The sequence below is a fragment of the Cryptomeria japonica genome, unplaced genomic scaffold (genome assembly GCF_030272615.1).
Source record: "Cryptomeria japonica unplaced genomic scaffold, Sugi_1.0 HiC_scaffold_596, whole genome shotgun sequence".
Taxonomy (NCBI): domain Eukaryota; kingdom Viridiplantae; phylum Streptophyta; class Pinopsida; order Cupressales; family Cupressaceae; genus Cryptomeria; species Cryptomeria japonica.
The window spans coordinates 17,501-32,201 of NW_026729401.1; the positions used below are offsets into that span (position 1 = coordinate 17,501).

A 14,701-nucleotide genomic window follows, 5' to 3' on the forward strand; every position below is an offset into this window, starting at 1 on the left:
GCCCCCGCGCGCGCGGTAGTGCGGGCAGCGCACCCCGGCCCGGCCCGGCCCCGACGAGAACGCAAACGGGCAAAAGGTTTATTCAAATAGCATTGCGACGCCCGGCGAAAAACTAAAAAAGGGTGCAACACCGGGACTTCCCGGGAGGTCACCCATCCCAGTACTACTCCGGCCCAAGCGCGCTTAACTGCGGAGTTCTGATGGGATCCGGTGCACTAACGCTGGTATGATCGCACCCGTTATGAGCTTGTCGCAGTGTGTACTTAGCAAACCGCGACCCACGTGCGAATCCACCCCGGCCACCCACCCCCGTCGAGGTGCACACCCTCCCTCGCGAAGTGCGCCCCGTTCGCCAAGTGTGAGCCCTGCCCGGGTGCGCGCACCTTGCTAGGGCGTCGGGTGTGCACCCGGCCCGGCCTACGTGCGTGCACCTGGACGGGGCGTCGTGTGCGTGCAGTGTCCCGTCTGCAACGCGGTGCCCACACACCACCTCGGGCGCAACGACCTGCGCTCACATGTGGGCCGAGTGCACCTTGGTGCATGTTCGGGGCGCCTCGGGTGCACGCTCGATCTTGCCCCGGTGCACCAAGGCGCTCGGTTTGCCCCGGGTGCGCACTTGGTGCAAGGTGGGCACCCAAAATAGGGATCAAGCACCAAAACACAAGTTTCGGGATGCAAAATGGGACCCAAGGACCACAAATGCGTTCCAAGACCCATGATGGGTCCACGAGAACAAAAATGTGTTCCGAGACTTAATAAACAAATATTGGGTTTTAGGAGAAGAAACATGCTCTGATGCCCAAAACGAGAATCGACCCCGAAAAGGCCACAGGCCAAAAGTGGGATGCGAGACAAAAAAAAATGGGACCCGAGGACCAAAATTGGGTTCCCAGGTCGAAGACAGGGCAACCGGACAAGAAACGACCTCTAAGGCTCGAAATGAGTCCCGACGACTAAAACTTGACAAGAAGCACCCATCAGGCACCCAACTCGACACCCATGGGATGCCGACCCACCCGGGCTTCCACCTAGCACACCTTGGCACCCACCCACCCTCGCACCCAACCTCGCACCCAACTTAGCACCTTTGAACCCACATTGGCACTCACCCTGACCCTGGCACCTTGGAACCCACATTGGCACTCACCTTGACCCTGGCACCCACCTTTGCACTCACCTTGGGACCCACCCTGGCTCCCACCTCGGCACCCACCCAGACACCCACCTTGGTTCCTTGGCACCCACCTTGGATCCTTGGCACCCACCCCGACACCCACCTTGGCACGCAACTTGGCTACTTGCCACCCACCTTGGCTCCTTGACGCCCACCCCGACAACCACCCCGTGACCTACCCTGGCTAGGGTTGGTGCACACCCACCCTGGTGCCCACCTTGGCACCCACCCCATGACCCACCTTGGCACGCACCTTAGTACCCACCCCGTTACCCACCCTAGGACCCACCCCGTGACCCACCTTGGCCAGGGTGGGTGCCTTGGTGCGCACAACTTGCCTGGGCTGCACACCAGGGCGGGCTCAAGATGGCACCCGCGTTCCGTTTTTTTCACTATCTTTCAAAACGGAAATTTTAAAATCTCGTTTTTTTTTTTTTTTGCCTTTTCTGGAAATTAGTGAAGGCAGCGCATCAAAGGTGCGCAATGCTGGTGCGAACCCAGGAGCGCTCCGATGTGTGCTCCAAGGTGCGGCGTGCACGAAGTCCGAGCCCGGCTTGCCCCGGGTGCGCACCTCGCGTGCACCTTCGCCGGGGTGAGCACCTTGGCTGGGTTGCGCGCCCTGGTGCGCACCAAGGAGCGCTCTGAAGTGTGCTCCAAGGTGCGGCGTGCACGAAGTCGGAGCTCGGTTTGCCCCGGGTGTGCACCTCGGGTGCGCACCTCGCGTGCACCTTCGCTGCGGTGGGCACCTTGGCTGGGTTGCGCGCCTTGGTGGGCACCATGCAGTGCACGAAGTCGGAGCCCGGTTTGCCCCGGGCGCGCACCTCCGCCAGGGTGGGCACCTTGGTGCGCACAACTTGCCTGGGCTGCGCACCAGGAAGGGCTCAAGATGGCACCCGCGTTCCGTTTTTTTCACTATCTTTCAGAACGGAAATTTTAAAATATCGTTTTTTTTTGCCTTTTCTGGAAATTAGTGAAGGCAGCGCATCAAAGGTGCGCAACGCTGGTGCGAACCTGGGAGCGCTCCGATGTGTGCTCCAAGGTGCGGCGTGCACGAAGTCGGAGCCCGGTTTGCCCCGGGTGCGCCCTGGTGGGCACCATGGTGCGCACCAAGGAGCGCTCCGAAGTGTGCTCCAAGGTGCGGCCTGCACGAAGTCGGAGCCCGGTTTGCCCCGGGCGTGCACCGCGGGTGGGCACCTTGGTGCGCATGCCTTGCCTGGGCTGCGCACCAGGGCGGGCTCAAGATGGCACCCGCGTTCCGTTTTTTTCACTATCTTTCAAAACGGAAATTTTAAAATCTCATTTTTTTTTGCCTTTTCTGGAAATTAGTGAAGGCAGCGCATCAAAGGTGCGCACCTCGCTGCCCACCACGGTGCGCAACGCCGGTGGGCACCCGGGAGTGCTTCGAAGTGTGCTCCAAGGTGCTGCGTGCACGTTGTCGGAGCCCGGTTTGCCCCGGGTGCGCACCTCGCGTGCACCTTCGTCGGGGTGGGCACCTTGGCTGGGTTTGCCCCGGCTGCGCTCCGAAGCGGGGTTATTGGAGCGCCGCCTCTTTTTTTGTCGGAGCGTTTGGTGGGGTTTCTCGCATTGGCTCTTCCCAGGCCCGGTTGCCACCCTGGCGCGCACGAAGTCGGAAGTAGGGTTAATTGCCCGGGTGCGCACCTTTGCCAGGGTGGGCACCTTACCTGGGCTGTGCACCAGGGCGGGCTCAAGATGGCACCCGCGTTCCGTTTTTTTCACTATCTTTCAAAACGGAAATTTTAAAATCTCCTCTTTTTTTTGCCTTTTCTGGAAATTAGTGAAGGCAGCGCATCAAAGGTGCGCACCTCGCTGCCCACCTTGGTGTGCTCTGAGGTGCGCACCCGGGAGCGCTACGAAGTGTGCTCCAAGGTGCGGCGTGCACGTTGTCGGAGCCCGGTTTGCCCCGGGTGCGCACCTCGCCTGCACCTTGGCCGGGGTGGGCACCCTCGCTGGGTTTGCCCAGGGTGCGCTCCGAAGCGGGGTTACTGGAGCGCCCCCTCTTTTTTTGTCAGAGCGTTTGGTGGGGTTTCTCGCATTGGCTCTTCCCAGGCCCGGTTGTTGGGTGCGCTCCCACCCTGGCGCGCGCGAAGTTGGAAGTTGGGTTAATTGCCCGGGCGCGCACCTTCGCCAGGGTGGGCACCTTGGTGCGCACACCTTGGCTGGGCTGCGCACCAGGGCGGGCTCAAGATGGCACCAGCATTCCCTTTTTCTCACTATCTTTCAAAATGGAAATTTTAAAATCTCGTTTTTTTTTGCCTTTTATGGAAATTAGTGAAGGCATCGCATCAAAGGTGCGCACCTCGCTGCCCACCTTGGTGTGCTCCGAGGTGCCCACCACGGTGCGCTCCGAGGTGCCCACCACGGTGCGCAACGCCGGTGCGAACCCGGGAGCGCCCCGATGTGTGCTCCAAGGTGCGGCGTGCACGAAGCCGGACCCCGGTTTGCCCCGGGTGCGCACCTCGCGTGCACCTTGGTGCGCACACCTTGGCTGGGTTGCGCGGCCTGGTGGGCACCATGGTGCGCACCAAGGAGCGCTCCAAAGTGTGCTCCAAGGTGCGGCGTGCACGAAGTCCTAGCCCGGTTTGCCCCGGGTGCGCACCTTCGCCGCGGTGGGCACCATGGCGTGCACGAAGTCGGAGCCCGGTTTGCCCCGGGTGCGCACCTCGCGTGCACCTTCGCCGGGGTGGGCACCTCGGCTGGGTTGCGCGCCCTGGTGCGCACCAAGGAGCGCTCCGAAGTGTGCTCCAAGGTGCGGCGTGCACGAAGTCGGAGCCCGGTTTGCCCCGGGTGCGCACCTTCGCCGCGGTGGGCACCCTGGTGCGCACCATGGCGTGCACGAAGTCGGAGCCCGGTTTGCCCCGGGTGCGCACCTCGCGTGCACCTTCGGCGGGGTTGCGCGCCCTGGTGCGCACCAAGGAGCGCTCCGAAGTGTGCTCCAAGGTGCGGCGTGCACGAAGTCGGAGCCCGGTTTGCCCCGGGTGCGCACCTCGCGTGCACCTTCGGCGGGGTTGCGCGCCCTGGTGGGCACCATGGTGCGCACCAAGGAGCGCTCCGAAGTGTGCTCCAAGGTGCGGCGTGCACGAAGTCGGAGCCCGGTTTGCCCCGGGTGCGCACCTCGCGTGCACCTTCGCCGCGGTGGGCACCATGGCGTGCACGAAGTCGGAGCCCGGTTTGCCCCGGGTGCGCACCTCGCGTGCACCTTCGCCGGGGTGGGCACCTCGGCTGGGTTGCGCGCCCTGGTGCGCACCAAGGAGCGCTCCGAAGTGTGCTCCAAGGTGCGGCGTGCACGAAGTCGGAGCCCGGTTTGCCCCGGGTGCGCACCTCGCGTGCACCTTCGCCGCGGTGGGCACCATGGCGTGCACGAAGTCGGAGCCCGGTTTGCCCCGGGTGCGCACCCCGCGTGCACCTTCGCCGGGGTGGGCACCTCGGCTGGGTTGCGCGCCCTGGTGCGCACCAAGGAGCGCTCCGAAGTGTGCTCCAAGGTGCGGCGTGCACGAAGTCGGAGCCCGGTTTGCCCCGGGTGCGCACCTCGCGTGCACCTTCGCCGCGGTGGGCACCTTGGCTGGGTTGGGCACCATTGAGCGCTCCGAAGTGTGCTCCAAGGTGCGCACCATGGCCCTCCAAGGTGCGCAGCATGGCGTGCACGAAGTCGGAGCCCGGTTTGCCCCGGGTGCGCACCTCGCGTGCACCTTCGCCAGGGTGGGCACCTCGGTGCGCACACCTTCTCAATGTTTTCTTGCCTTTTCTGGAAATTGGTGAAGGCAGCGCATCAAAGGTGCGCACCTCGGTGTGCTCCGAGGTGCGAACCCGAGAGCGCTCCGAGGTGCCCACGAAGTCGAAAGTCGGGTTAATTGCATTGTTTTCCCCGGGTGCGCTCCGAGGTGCGCAACATCGGTGCGCACCAAGGAGGGCTCCGAAGTGTGCTCCAAGGTGCGCACGATTCGGAGCTCGGTTTGCCCGGGGTGCGCACACCTTGGCTGGGTTGCGCACCCTTTGTGCGCTCCAAGGTGCGCACGAAGTCGGAGCTCGGTTTGCCCCGGGTGCGCACCTTCGCCAGGGTGCGCACCTTGATGCGCACGCCTTGGCTGGGCTGCGCACCTTGGTGGGCGCCATGGTGCGCACCTTTCGTGCGCTCCAAGGTGCGCACGAAGTCGGAGCTCGGTTTGCCCCGGGTGCGCACCTTGGTGGGCGCCATGGTGCACTCCGAGGTGCCCAAGATTGGTGCGCACCAAGGAGCGCTCCGAAGTGCGCTCCAAGGTGCGCAGGTGCGCGCGAAGTCGAAAGTTGGGTTAATTGTCCGGTTTGCCTCGGGTGCGCACCTTGCGTGCACCTTCGCCAGGGTGGGCGCCTTGGTGCGCACACCTTGGCTGGGCTGCGCACCCGGGCGCGCACACCTTGGCACCCGCGTTTCCTTCATTTTAAATTTTTTTTTTTTACAATCTCTCAAGTGGGAAATTCTATAATCTCAACTTTTTTTGCCTTTTCAGGAAACTTTTGAATGGAGCGCATCATTGGTGCGCTCCGAAGTGTGCTCCAAGGTGCGCACCTCTGGTGTGCTCCAAAGCTCTCTCTAGCTGCGTGCACCTGCCCCGGCCGCGCACCCGGCCCCGCCCAGCTTCGCTCACCTGTCCCGGGCGTCTGGTGCGGAACCTTAGAGTAAGAAACATCACCGTGCACCTTGGCCAACGTGCGCGACTCGACCGAGCGCGCACTGGCCGAGGTGCACACCGATTTCACCTGGGTGCGCGCGCAGCACCTCGGGCGCACCGGGGTGCGCGCACAACGCCCGGGTTGCACCGTGGCCTGTGTGCTCGGGGCGCCTCGGGTGCGCGCTCGGTGTCGCCCCCGCGCGCGCGGTAGTGCGGGCAGCGCACCCCGGCCCGGCCCGGCCCCGACGAGAACGCAAACGGGCAAAAGGTTTATTCAAATAGCATTGCGACGCCCGGCGAAAAACTAAAAAAGGGTGCAACACCGGGACTTCCCGGGAGGTCACCCATCCCAGTACTACTCCGGCCCAAGCGCGCTTAACTGCGGAGTTCTGATGGGATCCGGTGCACTAACGCTGGTATGATCGCACCCGTTATGAGCTTGTCGCAGTGTGTACTTAGCAAACCGCGACCCACGTGCGAATCCACCCCGGCCACCCACCCCCGTCGAGGTGCACACCCTCCCTCGCGAAGTGCGCCCCGTTCGCCAAGTGTGAGCCCTGCCCGGGTGCGCGCACCTTGCTAGGGCGTCGGGTGTGCACCCGGCCCGGCCTACGTGCGTGCACCTGGACGGGGCGTCGTGTGCGTGCAGTGTCCCGTCTGCAACGCGGTGCCCACACACCACCTCGGGCGCAACGACCTGCGCTCACATGTGGGCCGAGTGCACCTTGGTGCATGTTCGGGGCGCCTCGGGTGCACGCTCGATCTTGCCCCGGTGCACCAAGGCGCTCGGTTTGCCCCGGGTGCGCACTTGGTGCAAGGTGGGCACCCAAAATAGGGATCAAGCACCAAAACACAAGTTTCGGGATGCAAAATGGGACCCAAGGACCACAAATGCGTTCCAAGACCCATGATGGGTCCACGAGAACAAAAATGTGTTTCGAGACTTAATAAACAAATATTGGGTTTTAGGAGAAGAAACATGCTCTGATGCCCAAAACGAGAATCGACCCCGAAAAGGCCACAGGCCAAAAGTGGGATGCGAGACAAAAAAAAATGGGACCCGAGGACCAAAATTGGGTTCCCAGGTCGAAGACAGGGCAACCGGACAAGAAACGACCTCTAAGGCTCGAAATGAGTCCCGACGACTAAAACTTGACAAGAAGCACCCATCAGGCACCCAACTCGACACCCATGGGATGCCGACCCACCCGGGCTTCCACCTAGCACACCTTGGCACCCACCCACCCTCGCACCCAACCTCGCACCCAACTTAGCACCTTTGAACCCACATTGGCACTCACCCTGACCCTGGCACCTTGGAACCCACATTGGCACTCACCTTGACCCTGGCACCCACCTTTGCACTCACCTTGGGACCCACCCTGGCTCCCACCTCGGCACCCACCCAGACACCCACCTTGGTTCCTTGGCACCCACCTTGGATCCTTGGCACCCACCCCGACACCCACCTTGGCACGCAACTTGGCTACTTGCCACCCACCTTGGCTCCTTGACGCCCACCCCGACAACCACCCCGTGACCTACCCTGGCTAGGGTTGGTGCACACCCACCCTGGTGCCCACCTTGGCACCCACCCCATGACCCACCTTGGCACGCACCTTAGTACCCACCCCGTTACCCACCCTAGGACCCACCCCGTGACCCACCTTGGCCAGGGTGGGTGCCTTGGTGCGCACAACTTGCCTGGGCTGCACACCAGGGCGGGCTCAAGATGGCACCCGCGTTCCGTTTTTTTCACTATCTTTCAAAACGGAAATTTTAAAATCTCGTTTTTTTTTTTTTTTTGCCTTTTCTGGAAATTAGTGAAGGCAGCGCATCAAAGGTGCGCAATGCTGGTGCGAACCCGGGAGCGCTCCGATGTGTGCTCCAAGGTGCGGCGTGCACGAAGTCCGAGCCCGGCTTGCCCCGGGTGCGCACCTCGCGTGCACCTTCGCCGGGGTGAGCACCTTGGCTGGGTTGCGCGCCCTGGTGCGCACCAAGGAGCGCTCTGAAGTGTGCTCCAAGGTGCGGCGTGCACGAAGTCGGAGCTCGGTTTGCCCCGGGTGTGCACCTCGGGTGCGCACCTCGCGTGCACCTTCGCTGCGGTGGGCACCTTGGCTGGGTTGCGCGCCTTGGTGGGCACCATGCAGTGCACGAAGTCGGAGCCCGGTTTGCCCCGGGCGCGCACCTCCGCCAGGGTGGGCACCTTGGTGCGCACAACTTGCCTGGGCTGCGCACCAGGAAGGGCTCAAGATGGCACCCGCGTTCCGTTTTTTTCACTATCTTTCAGAACGGAAATTTTAAAATATCGTTTTTTTTTGCCTTTTCTGGAAATTAGTGAAGGCAGCGCATCAAAGGTGCGCAACGCTGGTGCGAACCTGGGAGCGCTCCGATGTGTGCTCCAAGGTGCGGCGTGCACGAAGTCGGAGCCCGGTTTGCCCCGGGTGCGCCCTGGTGGGCACCATGGTGCGCACCAAGGAGCGCTCCGAAGTGTGCTCCAAGGTGCGGCCTGCACGAAGTCGGAGCCCGGTTTGCCCCGGGCGTGCACCGCGGGTGGGCACCTTGGTGCGCATGCCTTGCCTGGGCTGCGCACCAGGGCGGGCTCAAGATGGCACCCGCGTTCCGTTTTTTTCACTATCTTTCAAAACGGAAATTTTAAAATCTCATTTTTTTTTGCCTTTTCTGGAAATTAGTGAAGGCAGCGCATCAAAGGTGCGCACCTCGCTGCCCACCACGGTGCGCAACGCCGGTGGGCACCCGGGAGTGCTTCGAAGTGTGCTCCAAGGTGCTGCGTGCACGTTGTCGGAGCCCGGTTTGCCCCGGGTGCGCACCTCGCGTGCACCTTCGTCGGGGTGGGCACCTTGGCTGGGTTTGCCCCGGCTGCGCTCCGAAGCGGGGTTATTGGAGCGCCGCCTCTTTTTTTGTCGGAGCGTTTGGTGGGGTTTCTCGCATTGGCTCTTCCCAGGCCCGGTTGCCACCCTGGCGCGCACGAAGTCGGAAGTAGGGTTAATTGCCCGGGTGCGCACCTTTGCCAGGGTGGGCACCTTACCTGGGCTGTGCACCAGGGCGGGCTCAAGATGGCACCCGCGTTCCGTTTTTTTCACTATCTTTCAAAACGGAAATTTTAAAATCTCCTCTTTTTTTTGCCTTTTCTGGAAATTAGTGAAGGCAGCGCATCAAAGGTGCGCACCTCGCTGCCCACCTTGGTGTGCTCTGAGGTGCGCACCCGGGAGCGCTACGAAGTGTGCTCCAAGGTGCGGCGTGCACGTTGTCGGAGCCCGGTTTGCCCCGGGTGCGCACCTCGCCTGCACCTTGGCCGGGGTGGGCACCCTGGCTGGGTTTGCCCAGGGTGCGCTCCGAAGCGGGGTTACTGGAGCGCCCCCTCTTTTTTTGTCAGAGCGTTTGGTGGGGTTTCTCGCATTGGCTCTTCCCAGGCCCGGTTGTTGGGTGCGCTCCCACCCTGGCGCGCGCGAAGTTGGAAGTTGGGTTAATTGCCCGGGCGCGCACCTTCGCCAGGGTGGGCACCTTGGTGCGCACACCTTGGCTGGGCTGCGCACCAGGGCGGGCTCAAGATGGCACCAGCATTCCCTTTTTCTCACTATCTTTCAAAACGGAAATTTTAAAATCTCGTTTTTTTTTGCCTTTTATGGAAATTAGTGAAGGCATCGCATCAAAGGTGCGCACCTCGCTGCCCACCTTGGTGTGCTCCGAGGTGCCCACCACGGTGCGCTCCGAGGTGCCCACCACGGTGCGCAACGCCGGTGCGAACCCGGGAGCGCCCCGATGTGTGCTCCAAGGTGCGGCGTGCACGAAGCCGGACCCCGGTTTGCCCCGGGTGCGCACCTCGCGTGCACCTTGGTGCGCACACCTTGGCTGGGTTGCGCGGCCTGGTGGGCACCATGGTGCGCACCAAGGAGCGCTCCAAAGTGTGCTCCAAGGTGCGGCGTGCACGAAGTCCTAGCCCGGTTTGCCCCGGGTGCGCACCTTCGCCGCGGTGGGCACCATGGCGTGCACGAAGTCGGAGCCCGGTTTGCCCCGGGTGCGCACCTCGCGTGCACCTTCGCCGGGGTGGGCACCTCGGCTGGGTTGCGCGCCCTGGTGCGCACCAAGGAGCGCTCCGAAGTGTGCTCCAAGGTGCGGCGTGCACGAAGTCGGAGCCCGGTTTGCCCCGGGTGCGCACCTTCGCCGCGGTGGGCACCCTGGTGCGCACCATGGCGTGCACGAAGTCGGAGCCCGGTTTGCCCCGGGTGCGCACCTCGCGTGCACCTTCGGCGGGGTTGCGCGCCCTGGTGCGCACCAAGGAGCGCTCCGAAGTGTGCTCCAAGGTGCGGCGTGCACGAAGTCGGAGCCCGGTTTGCCCCGGGTGCGCACCTCGCGTGCACCTTCGGCGGGGTTGCGCGCCCTGGTGGGCACCATGGTGCGCACCAAGGAGCGCTCCGAAGTGTGCTCCAAGGTGCGGCGTGCACGAAGTCGGAGCCCGGTTTGCCCCGGGTGCGCACCTCGCGTGCACCTTCGCCGCGGTGGGCACCATGGCGTGCACGAAGTCGGAGCCCGGTTTGCCCCGGGTGCGCACCTCGCGTGCACCTTCGCCGGGGTGGGCACCTCGGCTGGGTTGCGCGCCCTGGTGCGCACCAAGGAGCGCTCCGAAGTGTGCTCCAAGGTGCGGCGTGCACGAAGTCGGAGCCCGGTTTGCCCCGGGTGCGCACCTCGCGTGCACCTTCGCCGCGGTGGGCACCATGGCGTGCACGAAGTCGGAGCCCGGTTTGCCCCGGGTGCGCACCCCGCGTGCACCTTCGCCGGGGTGGGCACCTCGGCTGGGTTGCGCGCCCTGGTGCGCACCAAGGAGCGCTCCGAAGTGTGCTCCAAGGTGCGGCGTGCACGAAGTCGGAGCCCGGTTTGCCCCGGGTGCGCACCTCGCGTGCACCTTCGCCGCGGTGGGCACCTTGGCTGGGTTGGGCACCATTGAGCGCTCCGAAGTGTGCTCCAAGGTGCGCACCATGGCCCTCCAAGGTGCGCAGCATGGCGTGCACGAAGTCGGAGCCCGGTTTGCCCCGGGTGCGCACCTCGCGTGCACCTTCGCCAGGGTGGGCACCTCGGTGCGCACACCTTCTCAATGTTTTCTTGCCTTTTCTGGAAATTGGTGAAGGCAGCGCATCAAAGGTGCGCACCTCGGTGTGCTCCGAGGTGCGAACCCGAGAGCGCTCCGAGGTGCCCACGAAGTCGAAAGTCGGGTTAATTGCATTGTTTTCCCCGGGTGCGCTCCGAGGTGCGCAACATCGGTGCGCACCAAGGAGGGCTCCGAAGTGTGCTCCAAGGTGCGCACGATTCGGAGCTCGGTTTGCCCGGGGTGCGCACACCTTGGCTGGGTTGCGCACCCTTTGTGCGCTCCAAGGTGCGCACGAAGTCGGAGCTCGGTTTGCCCCGGGTGCGCACCTTCGCCAGGGTGCGCACCTTGATGCGCACGCCTTGGCTGGGCTGCGCACCTTGGTGGGCGCCATGGTGCGCACCTTTCGTGCGCTCCAAGGTGCGCACGAAGTCGGAGCTCGGTTTGCCCCGGGTGCGCACCTTGGTGGGCGCCATGGTGCACTCCGAGGTGCCCAAGATTGGTGCGCACCAAGGAGCGCTCCGAAGTGCGCTCCAAGGTGCGCAGGTGCGCGCGAAGTCGAAAGTTGGGTTAATTGTCCGGTTTGCCTCGGGTGCGCACCTTGCGTGCACCTTCGCCAGGGTGGGCGCCTTGGTGCGCACACCTTGGCTGGGCTGCGCACCCGGGCGCGCACACCTTGGCACCCGCGTTTCCTTCATTTTAAATTTTTTTTTTTACAATCTCTCAAGTGGGAAATTCTATAATCTCAACTTTTTTTGCCTTTTCAGGAAACTTTTGAATGGAGCGCATCATTGGTGCGCTCCGAAGTGTGCTCCAAGGTGCGCACCTCTGGTGTGCTCCAAAGCTCTCTCCAGCTGCGTGCACCTGCCCCGGCCGCGCACCCGGCCCCGCCCAGCTTCGCTCACCTGTCCCGGGCGTCTGGTGCGGAACCTTAGAGTAAGAAACATCACCGTGCACCTTGGCCAACGTGCGCGACTCGACCGAGCGCGCACTGGCCGAGGTGCACACCGATTTCACCTGGGTGCGCGCGCAGCACCTCGGGCGCACCGGGGTGCGCGCACAACGCCCGGGTTGCACCGTGGCCTGTGTGCTCGGGGCGCCTCGGGTGCGCGCTCGGTGTCGCCCCCGCGCGCGCGGTAGTGCGGGCAGCGCACCCCGGCCCGGCCCGGCCCCGATGAGAACGCAAACGGGCAAAAGGTTTATTCAAATAGCATTGCGACGCCCGGCGAAAAACTAAGAAAGGGTGCAACACCGGGACTTCCCGGGAGGTCACCCATCCCAGTACTACTCCGGCCCAAGCGCGCTTAACTGCGGAGTTCTGATGGGATCCGGTGCACTAACGCTGGTATGATCGCACCCGTTATGAGCTTGTCGCAGTGTGTACTTAGCAAACCGCGACCCACGTGCGAATCCACCCCGGCCACCCACCCCCGTCGAGGTGCACACCCTCCCTCGCGAAGTGCGCCCCGTTCGCCAAGTGTGAGCCCTGCCCGGGTGCGCGCACCTTGCTAGGGCATCGGGTGTGCACCCGGCCCGGCCTACGTGCGTGCACCTGGACGGGGCGTCGTGTGCGTGCAGTGTCCCGTCTGCAACGCGGTGCCCACACACCACCTCGGGCGCAACGACCTGCGCTCACATGTGGGCCGAGTGCACCTTGGTGCATGTTCGGGGCGCCTCGGGTGCACGCTCGATCTTGCCCCGGTGCACCAAGGCGCTCGGTTTGCCCCGGGTGCGCACTTGGTGCAAGGTGGGCACCCAAAATAGGGATCAAGCACCAAAACACAAGTTTCGGGATGCAAAATGGGACCCAAGGACCACAAATGCGTTCCAAGACCCATGATGGGTCCACGAGAACAAAAATGTGTTCCGAGACTTAATAAACAAATATTGGGTTTTAGGAGAAGAAACATGCTCTGATGCCCAAAACGAGAATCGACCCCGAAAAGGCCACAGGCCAAAAGTGGGATGCGAGACAAAAAAAAATGGGACCCGAGGACCAAAATTGGGTTCCCAGGTCGAAGACAGGGCAACCGGACAAGAAACGACCTCTAAGGCTCGAAATGAGTCCCGACGACTAAAACTTGACAAGAAGCACCCATCAGGCACCCAACTCGACACCCATGGGATGCCGACCCACCCGGGCTTCCACCTAGCACACCTTGGCACCCACCCACCCTCGCACCCAACCTCGCACCCAACTTAGCACCTTTGAACCCACATTGGCACTCACCCTGACCCTGGCACCTTGGAACCCACATTGGCACTCACCTTGACCCTGGCACCCACCTTTGCACTCACCTTGGGACCCACCCTGGCTCCCACCTCGGCACCCACCCAGACACCCACCTTGGTTCCTTGGCACCCACCTTGGATCCTTGGCACCCACCCCGACACCCACCTTGGCACGCAACTTGGCTACTTGCCACCCACCTTGGCTCCTTGACGCCCACCCCGACAACCACCCCGTGACCTACCCTGGCTAGGGTTGGTGCACACCCACCCTGGTGCCCACCTTGGCACCCACCCCATGACCCACCTTGGCACGCACCTTAGTACCCACCCCGTTACCCACCCTAGGACCCACCCCGTGACCCACCTTGGCCAGGGTGGGTGCCTTGGTGCGCACAACTTGCCTGGGCTGCACACCAGGGCGGGCTCAAGATGGCACCCGCGTTCCGTTTTTTTCACTATCTTTCAAAACGGAAATTTTAAAATCTCGTTTTTTTTTTTTTTTTGCCTTTTCTGGAAATTAGTGAAGGCAGCGCATCAAAGGTGCGCAATGCTGGTGCGAACCCGGGAGCGCTCCGATGTGTGCTCCAAGGTGCGGCGTGCACGAAGTCCGAGCCCGGCTTGCCCCGGGTGCGCACCTCGCGTGCACCTTCGCCGGGGTGAGCACCTTGGCTGGGTTGCGCGCCCTGGTGCGCACCAAGGAGCGCTCTGAAGTGTGCTCCAAGGTGCGGCGTGCACGAAGTCGGAGCTCGGTTTGCCCCGGGTGTGCACCTCGGGTGCGCACCTCGCGTGCACCTTCGCTGCGGTGGGCACCTTGGCTGGGTTGCGCGCCTTGGTGGGCACCATGCAGTGCACGAAGTCGGAGCCCGGTTTGCCCCGGGCGCGCACCTCCGCCAGGGTGGGCACCTTGGTGCGCACAACTTGCCTGGGCTGCGCACCAGGAAGGGCTCAAGATGGCACCCGCGTTCCGTTTTTTTCACTATCTTTCAGAACGGAAATTTTAAAATATCGTTTTTTTTTGCCTTTTCTGGAAATTAGTGAAGGCAGCGCATCAAAGGTGCGCAACGCTGGTGCGAACCTGGGAGCGCTCCGATGTGTGCTCCAAGGTGCGGCGTGCACGAAGTCGGAGCCCGGTTTGCCCCGGGTGCGCCCTGGTGGGCACCATGGTGCGCACCAAGGAGCGCTCCGAAGTGTGCTCCAAGGTGCGGCCTGCACGAAGTCGGAGCCCGGTTTGCCCCGGGCGTGCACCGCGGGTGGGCACCTTGGTGCGCATGCCTTGCCTGGGCTGCGCACCAGGGCGGGCTCAAGATGGCACCCGCGTTCCGTTTTTTTCACTATCTTTCAAAACGGAAATTTTAAAATCTCATTTTTTTTTGCCTTTTCTGGAAATTAGTGAAGGCAGCGCATCAAAGGTGCGCACCTCGCTGCCCACCACGGTGCGCAACGCCGGTGGGCACCCGGGAGTGCTTCGAAGTGTGCTCCAAGGTGCTGCGTGCACGTTGTCGGAGCCCGGTTTGCCCCGGGTGC

General features: G+C 63.1%; 3 non-coding genes across 3 annotated transcripts; all 3 read right to left on the reverse strand.

The window, feature by feature from the left end:
- Positions 1–119: 119 nt before the first annotated feature.
- Positions 120–238, reverse strand: LOC131872415 (5S ribosomal RNA). Its single transcript, XR_009370568.1, has one exon. It is a non-coding gene; the product is annotated as a 5S ribosomal RNA (ribosomal RNA).
- Positions 239–6,152: 5,914 nt separating this feature from the next.
- Positions 6,153–6,271, reverse strand: LOC131872416 (5S ribosomal RNA). The gene has a single exon (XR_009370569.1). It is a non-coding gene; the product is annotated as a 5S ribosomal RNA (ribosomal RNA).
- Positions 6,272–12,185: 5,914 nt separating this feature from the next.
- LOC131872417 (5S ribosomal RNA) lies at positions 12,186–12,304 on the reverse strand. The gene has a single exon (XR_009370570.1). It is a non-coding gene; the product is annotated as a 5S ribosomal RNA (ribosomal RNA).
- Between the last annotated feature and the right edge of the window lie 2,397 nt (positions 12,305–14,701).